At 34.8% G+C, this 10,038-nt stretch overlaps 1 pseudogene; it reads right to left on the bottom strand.

The window, feature by feature from the left end:
- Nucleotides 1-9,640: 9,640 nt before the first annotated feature.
- LOC122096935 lies at nucleotides 9,641-9,740 on the bottom strand (annotated as a pseudogene).
- Nucleotides 9,741-10,038: the final 298 nt, after the last annotated feature.

Genomic DNA, 10,038 nt, shown 5'->3' on the forward strand with positions numbered 1-10,038 from the left:
CCTTTCCACAAGAACATGCACCTGATCTTTCTGTTTAGCCTTCCCATCATCAATAGCATCAGAGTTGCACACCAGCTTGTCTAGCTGCCTACCTTTGCTGGCCTGGATTCTGCAGTCCTTCCAATCTTTGCCTCTAGATAGTGCAGGATCGTGAAATGATCCAGTGCACGCAGCTATAGAGTGAGAAGGAAGTCCACTAAACTTTTGGCTTGGGTTCTGTTCTCAAGCCTCCTAAGTAGTTAAGAGTAAAGATGGGAGCCCCTGGTGCCAAGCAGTAGCAGTATTTTTAAAAAACTCGACATATACATGAGTTAGGCTTGTGATTACCTCAGGAAAAGAATAAAAGAGCAGTGAAGCATAAAGGACAGTCAGAACTTTAACTAGCTACTCAGAGGCTGAATCAGCTTAGCTAGCTACTCAGGAAGCTGAGATCTGAAGACCACTGTTCAAAGCCAGTCCAATCATGAAAATACATGTGATTATTTCCAAAAAATCAGAAGTGGAGCAGTGGCTCGAGTGGTAGACCACTATCCTTGGGCACAGAAGCTTAGGGATAGTGCCCAGGCAATATCAAGCTTCAGGAATGATGAATACATGCATGAGCTCCTGCAAATGTGCGTGTGCATACACACGTGCGCGTGAACACACAAACACACCAATGAGTATTTCAATGCTACCTTCTTTAATTTTTTTTACCTTGTTGTACCCTATTGCCATGTATTGGTTCACAAATTAACAAAATCAGCTAAGCAGCTATTTACATACAACTGATCATGTTTCTCTAAAGTCTATTCTCTTTTTGCAAGCCTGATTTTATATGACCCAAAAGTAAATTATTCAGGAGGGCAATTCATCTCCCTCAACTCTGTAGTATTAGATGATTGTTTACGTTCTTCCTAGCTATATGATTTTGTGAAATTCTGCATCAAACAGTGCATTTCTTTCACGAGAAGGGAAGCCTTTGTCAAACAATTAATAATAGGATTTTCTCCTCCTGGCAAGCATGTGTAGTTTTATTATCTTCATATATTTCATGATCTGTCTGTGTATGCCAAAGACTGCTATGAAAATAAAAAGACCATTCTCAGCACTTAGCATTCGTATAACATTCATATATATGAAGGTATTTAAATATTACTGAAATTGCTTTGGAATAAATAATGTTCACCTTGACTATTTTGAGAAAGAAGAATTAGTTTTTCAGCACTTAGGTAAGAACGTGAGTGAAAGAAACAAAAGGAAAGTTTGGAACAACTCAACATATACATTCAAATGAAACAAAACAACCCAAGAAAACACAAATTAATTCAGTACTTAAAAACCTGTAGGAAATGCAATGATTTTTTTAAAAATCAGCTATGATAAGCTTTGAGAATCCTGACTACATGGGAGTTTACTGTTGTGAGGACAGTGGTTAAAGCCCAGACTGGACAGAAAGATCTGTACACAAAGCCATGCCATGCACCTGTTATTCTAAATTCTAGGAAGAATAACATAAAGTGGAATGAGCCCAAGATCATACACAAGGAGGAAGCCAGATTCTATCTGAAAAATAATCAGGGTAATTTAGGGCTGGGGCATGACAAAGTGTTAAGAACACCCATTTAGGAGACACAAGACACTCAATGCAAACTCTATTATGGGTAATGAAGAAAAAAGCTATAACTTTAAATAATTGGAATGATTGTAAGATTTGAGTATTTCAGTGGAGAAAAAAAACCATGAGAGAGATAGAGTGAACCCATGTTGTGATCCCTTCTACTTAAGCTATAATGTTGTGTGGTACTCCAGACATAACAGAGTTATCTTGCAAATGAGTATGGATATGCATTTGGGTGATGGAAATATTCTACTTACACAGGTGTAAATTAGATTTTTGGCTAGATTGTAGTTCTTGAACTAAGAGCCTGTGTGATGTCCCTGAGCTTTTTCTCTCAAGGCTACCACTCTATTACTTTGAGCCACAGTTCCAATTCTGATTTTCTGTTTGTTGTTTGGAGATAAGAGGCTCATGGACTTTCTTGCCAAAATGGCTTCAAACCATGATCGTCAGATCTCATCCTCCTGAGTAACCAGGACTCCAGGCATAAGCTGTCTATTTTTTAAATAGTTTAGTAAATCATGTAGTTACAGAAGTTATAAATTATCATTACAACCTGTGTAATAGATGTGTGTATATATATACCAATGCATACAGACAGAAATATTTTATCGTATCTTTGTATCTACAGTAGATTTATGAAATATCAACCTTCGTTGTAAAATAAAATGGAAACAAAAGTTATTAAGGAGCAAAACAAAGGGAATTGTCACAAGTTTCTTGTTGTTTAATGGAATATGAATTGCGAGAATCAGTTTGGGAAAACCATCTTAATTTAACATAATGGATAATGGGTATTAATTCCAATCTATCTATTTGCCCATATTGTGCATCCTCACACATGAGTGTCAAAATCAAACCACAATTTTTGCTTTTGTATTTAACGCACCTGTTATAATTTAGGGGATTGATGAAGTACTCAAATAAAGATTAAAATAATAGTAAGTGAGGCTATGAGTTAGAGCTGAAAATGTTTTTAAATATTATAATAGCTAATTAAATTGAAATTTTCTTACTTTTACTCTATTGTCATGTCCCTCATTCCCACATTAGAAAAGTACATAGAAGGCTCTCAGTAAATTATGTGTATAATCATGAAAAAAAATGTATTGAAAGAATATGGGCCCAGTGTGGTTTTAGCTTATTGAGACCTGTAGGGGGAAGTGTGTTTTTGAGGCCTTGCAAAACGTTGTGATGGAGATGAAAGGAGGGATGTGCTTATTCTGGAAAATTGTCTAGAGGATTGCTCCCAGAAAGATAGTGACGAATTCTTCCAAAAGATACAGCAAAATCACTTCCACAACCATGTTCACTGCTGCACTATTTACCGTAGCCAAGTTATGAAAACAGACCAGATGTCTTATGGTGGAGGGATGGTTGGAGAAAGTGGGGCACATATACACAATTGGATTGCACCCATCCATTATGAAGACTGTTACATAATTTGCAAAAAATATGTTAAGTAAACTAAGTCAGAGCCAGACATACAAAAGACCCATGTTCTGTCGTGTATTTGGAACATAGGACTTTATGCAAGTTTACACAACAGTATTAACCAAAGCATGCTCTTTGCAGACAAGTATTTAAAAGTGTAATTTCTTATAAAATTGAACTTTTATTCCAACAAAATGAATACCAAGAAACTATCATTTGGAAGATATGAGCGGAAGTCAAAGGGAAGGAATAAAGAGAGTTATGGATGAAGAGAGGGAAGGTATAATATTCAATGCAGAAACTAGAAGAAATGAAAGTGGGGTGAGGTTTGGAAGGGTATTGCAAAGTTACGTAAAGATCCATTGTACTTATAAACTGATTTGTTGAATGGAAATTCCTTCATACAACTATTTAATAAAAATATAATTAAAAACAATGGAGACGGGGCTGGGAATGTGGCTCAATGGTAGAGAACTTGCCTTGCAGGCCTGAGGCCCTGGGTTCGATTCCTCAGCACCACATAAGCAAAAATAAAAAGCCGGAAGTGGCACTGTGTTTCAAGTGGTAAAGAGCTAGCCTTGAGCTGAACAGCTGAGGGACATCACCCAGGCCCAGTGTTCAGGCCCCACGACTGGACCCCCACCCCCAAAAAAAAAAAAAAACAGTGGAGACATCTGAACCTTAAACTGTGTTCTCTTAAATCATGAGTCAAAATAATAGTTTCCTTCTCAAAAATTTTCTTTGCAGTTATTTTCCTCAAAATGACAGAAAAGTGACCAACAAAATGAATGTCAATACATCACATTGCATATCCTAAAGAGAAACAATATAAAAATCACAGTAAAAATGTTAGAATTCATCACATGATAAAATAACAGGTAGAAAGGATCAAATGCTGATTGTTTTTCCAAGTACATTACCTATGGTATCTAATTTAATCCTCACAATAATCCCATAAAGTAGAACTACTTCTATTTCTAATTCTCAGATGATATTGAAGTCTTCAGAGTTGGAATTACTAGTACAACATTTCACAAATGGTAAATCTTAGCCTGCGGCCCATTCCCACCGTATCAAATAACTTCATTCTATTTTGTGACTAAAATACCAGCACTTAGTCCACTAATTCTAGGAAAATTTCCCAGAATTATTGTCCACACTCTAATAATATTTCACTTTATCTTTGTTAGAAAATAGGAAACTAAGCGGAATGTCGGTGGCTATACCTGTAATCGTAGCTACTCAGGAGGCTGAGATCTGAGGAACACGGTTCAAAGCCAGCCCAGTCAGGAAAGTCCGAGAGATTCTTATCTATAATAAACCGCTAATAAACCGGAAGTGGCACTGTAGCTCAAGCGGTACAGTGCTTGACTTGAGCGGAAGAGTGCAGGGACAGTACTCAAGCCCAGAGTTCAAGTGCCAAGACCAACCAAAAAAAAAAAAAAAAAGGAAATAGGTAACTGCAATATGAAAACTCCAAGTTCATAATCAATTTATACCTCCCTGGTGAAAGGAACTGCTAAACTATAACATTCTTGATTTCTAGCTCAAAATTGTAGAAATTATATTCTATCCCATGACAACACTGCATCGCAGTCATACTGAAAGAATAATCTCCCCAATTCCTGATGGAAACAGATTGCAGGTCTTATAGACCAATCATTTCCACATTGTAGCTCACATAAGTTGTTTACCATTAGAGGTATTTTGATTGCTTTTTATACCCAACATTTTGAGAGAAATGTATTACTTTAAAATGTTATTAAAGCAAGACTGATATAAAAATCACCTTTGACCCCAGATAAATATTTACCTTCATATACCCAAAAATGCAGTCTTACCTATCATTAATGTTAGGAATGAGAGGTTAAAAATCATGGACACCAAGACCTAAGCATGAATTAAAGACTCTCCAACTTGTGAATACAATTGGTTTAAAAAGATATCAATACTACTGCATGTTTTTCAAAATTTCTTGTGATATTGAAGATTCAATGATAAAATATTAACACTTGAAAATAACTCATTTTCTTGGGAGTAGGACAGAAAACACAAGATTAATCCATCATTTTCAAATACCTTTATTTTTCTACAAATTCACTCTTACAATTATCAAGATTAAAAAACTAACTGAAGTACAGAGCCACAAAGGAAATAATTTAACTGCATCATCTACATTCAAAAAACTGTTACTGGGGCTGGGAAGGTGGCTCAGTGGTAGAGTGCTTGCCTTGCATGCATGAGGCCCTGGGTTCGATTCCTCAGCACCACATAAACAAAAAGGAAAAAGCCGGAAGTGGCGCTGTGGCTCAAGCGGTAGAGCACTAGCCTTGAGCTGAAGAGCTGAGGCACAGTGCCCAGGCCCAGAGTTCAAGGCCCCACGACCGGACCCAAAAAAAGAAAAAAAAACTGTTACTAGAAAACAAAGTTATACTAATAATTAGCTTACCAAATTCACTTATATCCTTTTATTCTATTTCATAATATTTCATAATATTCTATTGCATAAAAAGCCTATATACCCACTTACATCTTCAGATCTTAATATTTATTTCAGAAATGTCTATAGCTCTATAGTCAATGAACTGAAATAATACTAAATATATTCAAAGGCTTTTCAGAAATTGCAAGACGCTCTCGGGGTTGTTATTTATATTGGAAAAGATATTCGAAAAGCCTTATTTGTTAAAGTTGTGATAGTTACTTCCACAAAAGAGCCATTAGTGAAGATCCCATTGCATGTACAAAACAACTTCAAATGCATGCACAATCTGGAGGTGACACATGTTTTTTGTTTGTTTGTTTTGAAAGGTATATCTAGCAAGCTTATCCACAATACTGGTTTTCAGTCAATATGATGGGATATTCAAACCTAATAAATACAGGGTTGATTATCTTAGTGAGAATAGATATGATGTTACAAAGAAAGTTATTTTCAACAGAAATCTGGAAAGAGTTTATTCACCTTGTGTTTCACAGGAATAACCAGAGAGTAATACCTGTTTGGTCAAGTCAGTCAAACTCACTCCATGAGTATATCTTAAAAGTATAATCAATTTAAGAGGTCAAATACATATTTTGTACTGACAGTCATCTTACAGCAATAACTTACTACCTAATTATATCTGTATCTTCTTACCTAACATATAATAAGAGCTGAAAGTGGTCTCTTTTATCTAACTTAATGTTGTATATGTTTTTATTATGATGATGTTATTATTTGACAAATAAAATGTACAGAAGGGTGGCTCCACAGAAATGACATGACAGAACACTGATAAATAAAAACATTGCAACACAGTTAGCTCTTTTGAGCCTCACCTTGTCCACATTGGCAAGCAACATTGCAACAGCACACACACACATATACACATACACACATGTGTGCACATGTACACACATATACTTCCATGCTAAATTCAGGGTTTAGTACAAAAAAGTACAAATAAAATTTTAGTGATTAGGACAAACGTTAATTTGCCTTATTACAAAATAATACACAATCCAGTCACCATGGGTGTTACATTTTACTTGCCTCGCCACATGTGACCATTTAATTTATTTTAATTAATTAATTAATTCATTTGTTTGGTGCTAATACTAGGCTTGAACTCATGGCCCGGCTCTGTCCCAGAATTTGTCGTTTTTTTGTTGTAGTTTTCTCAAGCCTAGAATTTTACTGCTTGTCCCACAGCTCCATTTCTAGCTCTTGCGGGTTACTTTCAAATCAGAATTTAATGGACTTTTTTTTGCTTGGTTTGGTTTCAAACCACAATCCTCAGATTTCATCTTTCTGATTAGCTAGGATAAACACATGAGCCACAAGTGTGGCTTCTAGTTTTTCCTCTATAGCTATCTAATACACATATTAGATAGTAATTTAAAACCTAGAGTATAGAAGCAAGTTGTACAGTGATGATATTGTCTTGTCAGAAATTTAAGCTAGTAAATTTCTTCTTAAAACCATAAACAAAAATACCATGGTATAATATAGGAGAACTCACTATTGAACATATGAGCTTTAAGTGCTTTCTAATAGATCCATTATTTGTTACCCAACATTAGAAAAAACTATATAATGCAGTAGTAAAATAGAAGTCCTTTGTAGGAATACTTAATTACCTTGTTTTTAAAGATACTTGTTTTCATCTAAAAAAGTAGGCATGTCTATTGTCTTGATGTGATTTTGATGATTGAAGGTGCTTAATGAGAAGTCAAAGTGTATTACTAATCCTTTGCTATCAATTAAATCTCACCTTTTCTTCTTGGAACTTATAATTATTAAAGCAATAGTTCAGAATCAGCAAGCAATAGTTCAGATTCACACTTCCAGTGCAAGTGGATCACCAGTAATTAATCCTTGATACCATTTTCCAAAAAGTTTTGTCACAGATGCAATCGGCCTGCCTTCTCTAGCTGCTTTCCTAGCCTGGACCTATTCCTTCACTCTTCAGGAAAAGTGTGATTCAACTGATTTCAGTCAGATCTGTTACTAGAATTATCAAGGATTTAGATTTTTATCTGTAATTTGGTCAAAACTATGTCTCTTTTATGTAGGCTAATAAAAATGTATTTACTAATTTCAAGTAAATACATAAATTCCATTTCCATCTCTTTTAAAAAATAAAATTGTTTGCTCTATAAATTGATCAGAGGCATGGATTTTGTGGCTAGCTAGGTCATTGCACATCTGTCTCTCTCTTCCTCTCTCCCTTTCATGGTTCTCATAGATAATGTGACAGCTCCATAATTATCCTAATTAATTTTGCTTTTATATTTTTGGTTGCATCATTTCACTTTCTGCTCTGCCATTTCCCAAATCATTTACATAGAAGGCATTATTTCATATTTTCTCATTCCTATAATAAGCTGCACATGAAGACACCACTGGTCCCATTTTCAGTCTGTACCTTTGAATATGGAGGAAAACCTTTCCTCTGCTCTCTATCAATTCCCTACTCTCCAGTTAGAATAATTTCCAATAGTAAAATTGGAAAAAGATAAAGAAAATCATGGTGAAATAACAGATGTAGAAAATTCACTGGATTTTTCTGACCAGTTCAACCAACGTGAACTATTAGGGAATACATGTGCACCCCATTCCCACTGGTATTCACTGTCTCTGGTTAGGCAATTCTGATGAAGACAAGGAACAAGATGAAAAAGTGAGGAATGGTATCATTTGCAAAAAAAAATGGAGAAGTATTAAAGCAAATTTTTGTTTGGGCTGCTGAAAATAATTGGCTTACTACAGTGCAGACACTGCTTTCCTAAAAGGCCACTCATGTGAATACTAGGGATGATGATGAGTATACTTCTCTTCATCGGGAAGCCTCCAGTGGGCACTTAGACATTGTCCATGAGTTGCTGGCTCAAGGCAGATATTCATGCAATTACTGTGAATGGCTAGACACCCCTGCACAGTGCTTATATGTTGAATAATACCAGAGTGGCTGCTTTCTTAGTTCACATTGAGTCAGATACCAATGCCCAAACTAATGTCCTCTTGACTCCCTTGCATCTTGCTGCTTGGAATAGAAATAGCAAAGATATGCTGGATCGCCTTCTATTGAAGCATTATATCAAACCAGGTCTGAAGAACAACTTGGAAGAAACTGCATTTAATATTGCCAAAAGGATAAATATGTATCACTACCTCTTTTAAATTGTGGAAGGCTGTAAAAATTGTTCTCTTAACTCATAATGGTTTGGTTAAGATTCTTAAATTTCAAAAATGCCAATCCATCTTTGTGTCTGTACAAAATATTTTGACAATACAAAGCAAGAGCAATATCTTACTTTAAAAATTCATGGATTCCATAGTATTCTTCAAGTGAATTGCCTGACTTTGATGTCAAAATGTATTCAAGAGTTGTTTGTATACATCTATAATGATTTCTGCAGGGTTTGTGATTTTTAAATCAGAAATACTTTAACTTATCTGTTGAAATTAGTAGTACAGAAACTAAAAATATTTCTGGTGCTTGTATGAAAAAAGTATATTTTAAAATACTCTGTATTTTGTTTGTATAATGTCCATAATCTATTTAATTCTCTCCTAGATATAATACTTTGAATTATACATTGTTTTATAATATATAGGTTCGTTAATAAATGTGTTATTTCAGATAGCATTCCATACAGAAAAAGTTTAAGATTCCTTTTTTTTCCTAGGTCCTTATAGTATTTTATTTCTTTGGGATAAAATGACAATGTTACCCAATTTCAAATGTTTTGTAAAGATTATGCTATGTAAAGGCCATTCTAAGGTGAGAATTTAACGCACTGATGTCAAACTAACTTTCAGTTCAATGAATTACATATATTGTTACATTTGCCTTTTTAAATTTTTTATTGTGAAAATACTGTACAGAGGGGTTACAATTACATGGGCAAGATAATGAATACATTTCTTATCAAGCATTGTAGCCTCCTCCTGTATTTACCCTTCCCATCCATTCCCATCCTTCCCTTGCTCCCCCACTCAATCCTCCCTCTACCGCTCCACCCGCACAAAGTTGTAAAGTTTATTTTTCGACATAACGACTTGTATTTTTGTAATCAATTTTTTAATAACTGTTTTTCATTTCTTGCATCTCAAGAATGAAAAATATGGAATATTTCACAAATTTTCATATCATCCTTGTGCAAGTGCCATGATAATCTCTATATTGTAGTAATTTGGGTAAACGTCCTGCTGAAGCATGTAGTATCCTGTAAATTTAAGTAGTTATTGATGCAATCTTTATACAGGCATATATCCTTGGTTGACTGTTTGTAACTAGGAAACCTTATTGTTCCTAAAAATGTTATTGATCTTACTTCTCTAAAATTCTGTGTATATTGGGAAAAGCTTATATTGTTTGGTCGATTGCTCACATTTGCAATTTTTTTGTCAATAACTATTTTAAGTCTTTTTCATTTTAAATTTGATCATACTTTGAAGCCTTTATAGCTAGGTCCAAAGGTGATTGTTTTTCAAGTACTTATTTATAAACTGAGTA

Source organism: Dipodomys spectabilis, unplaced genomic scaffold (genome assembly GCF_019054845.1).
Source record: "Dipodomys spectabilis isolate Male_0828 unplaced genomic scaffold, ASM1905484v1 ptg000404l, whole genome shotgun sequence".
Taxonomy (NCBI): Eukaryota; Metazoa; Chordata; class Mammalia; order Rodentia; family Heteromyidae; genus Dipodomys; species Dipodomys spectabilis.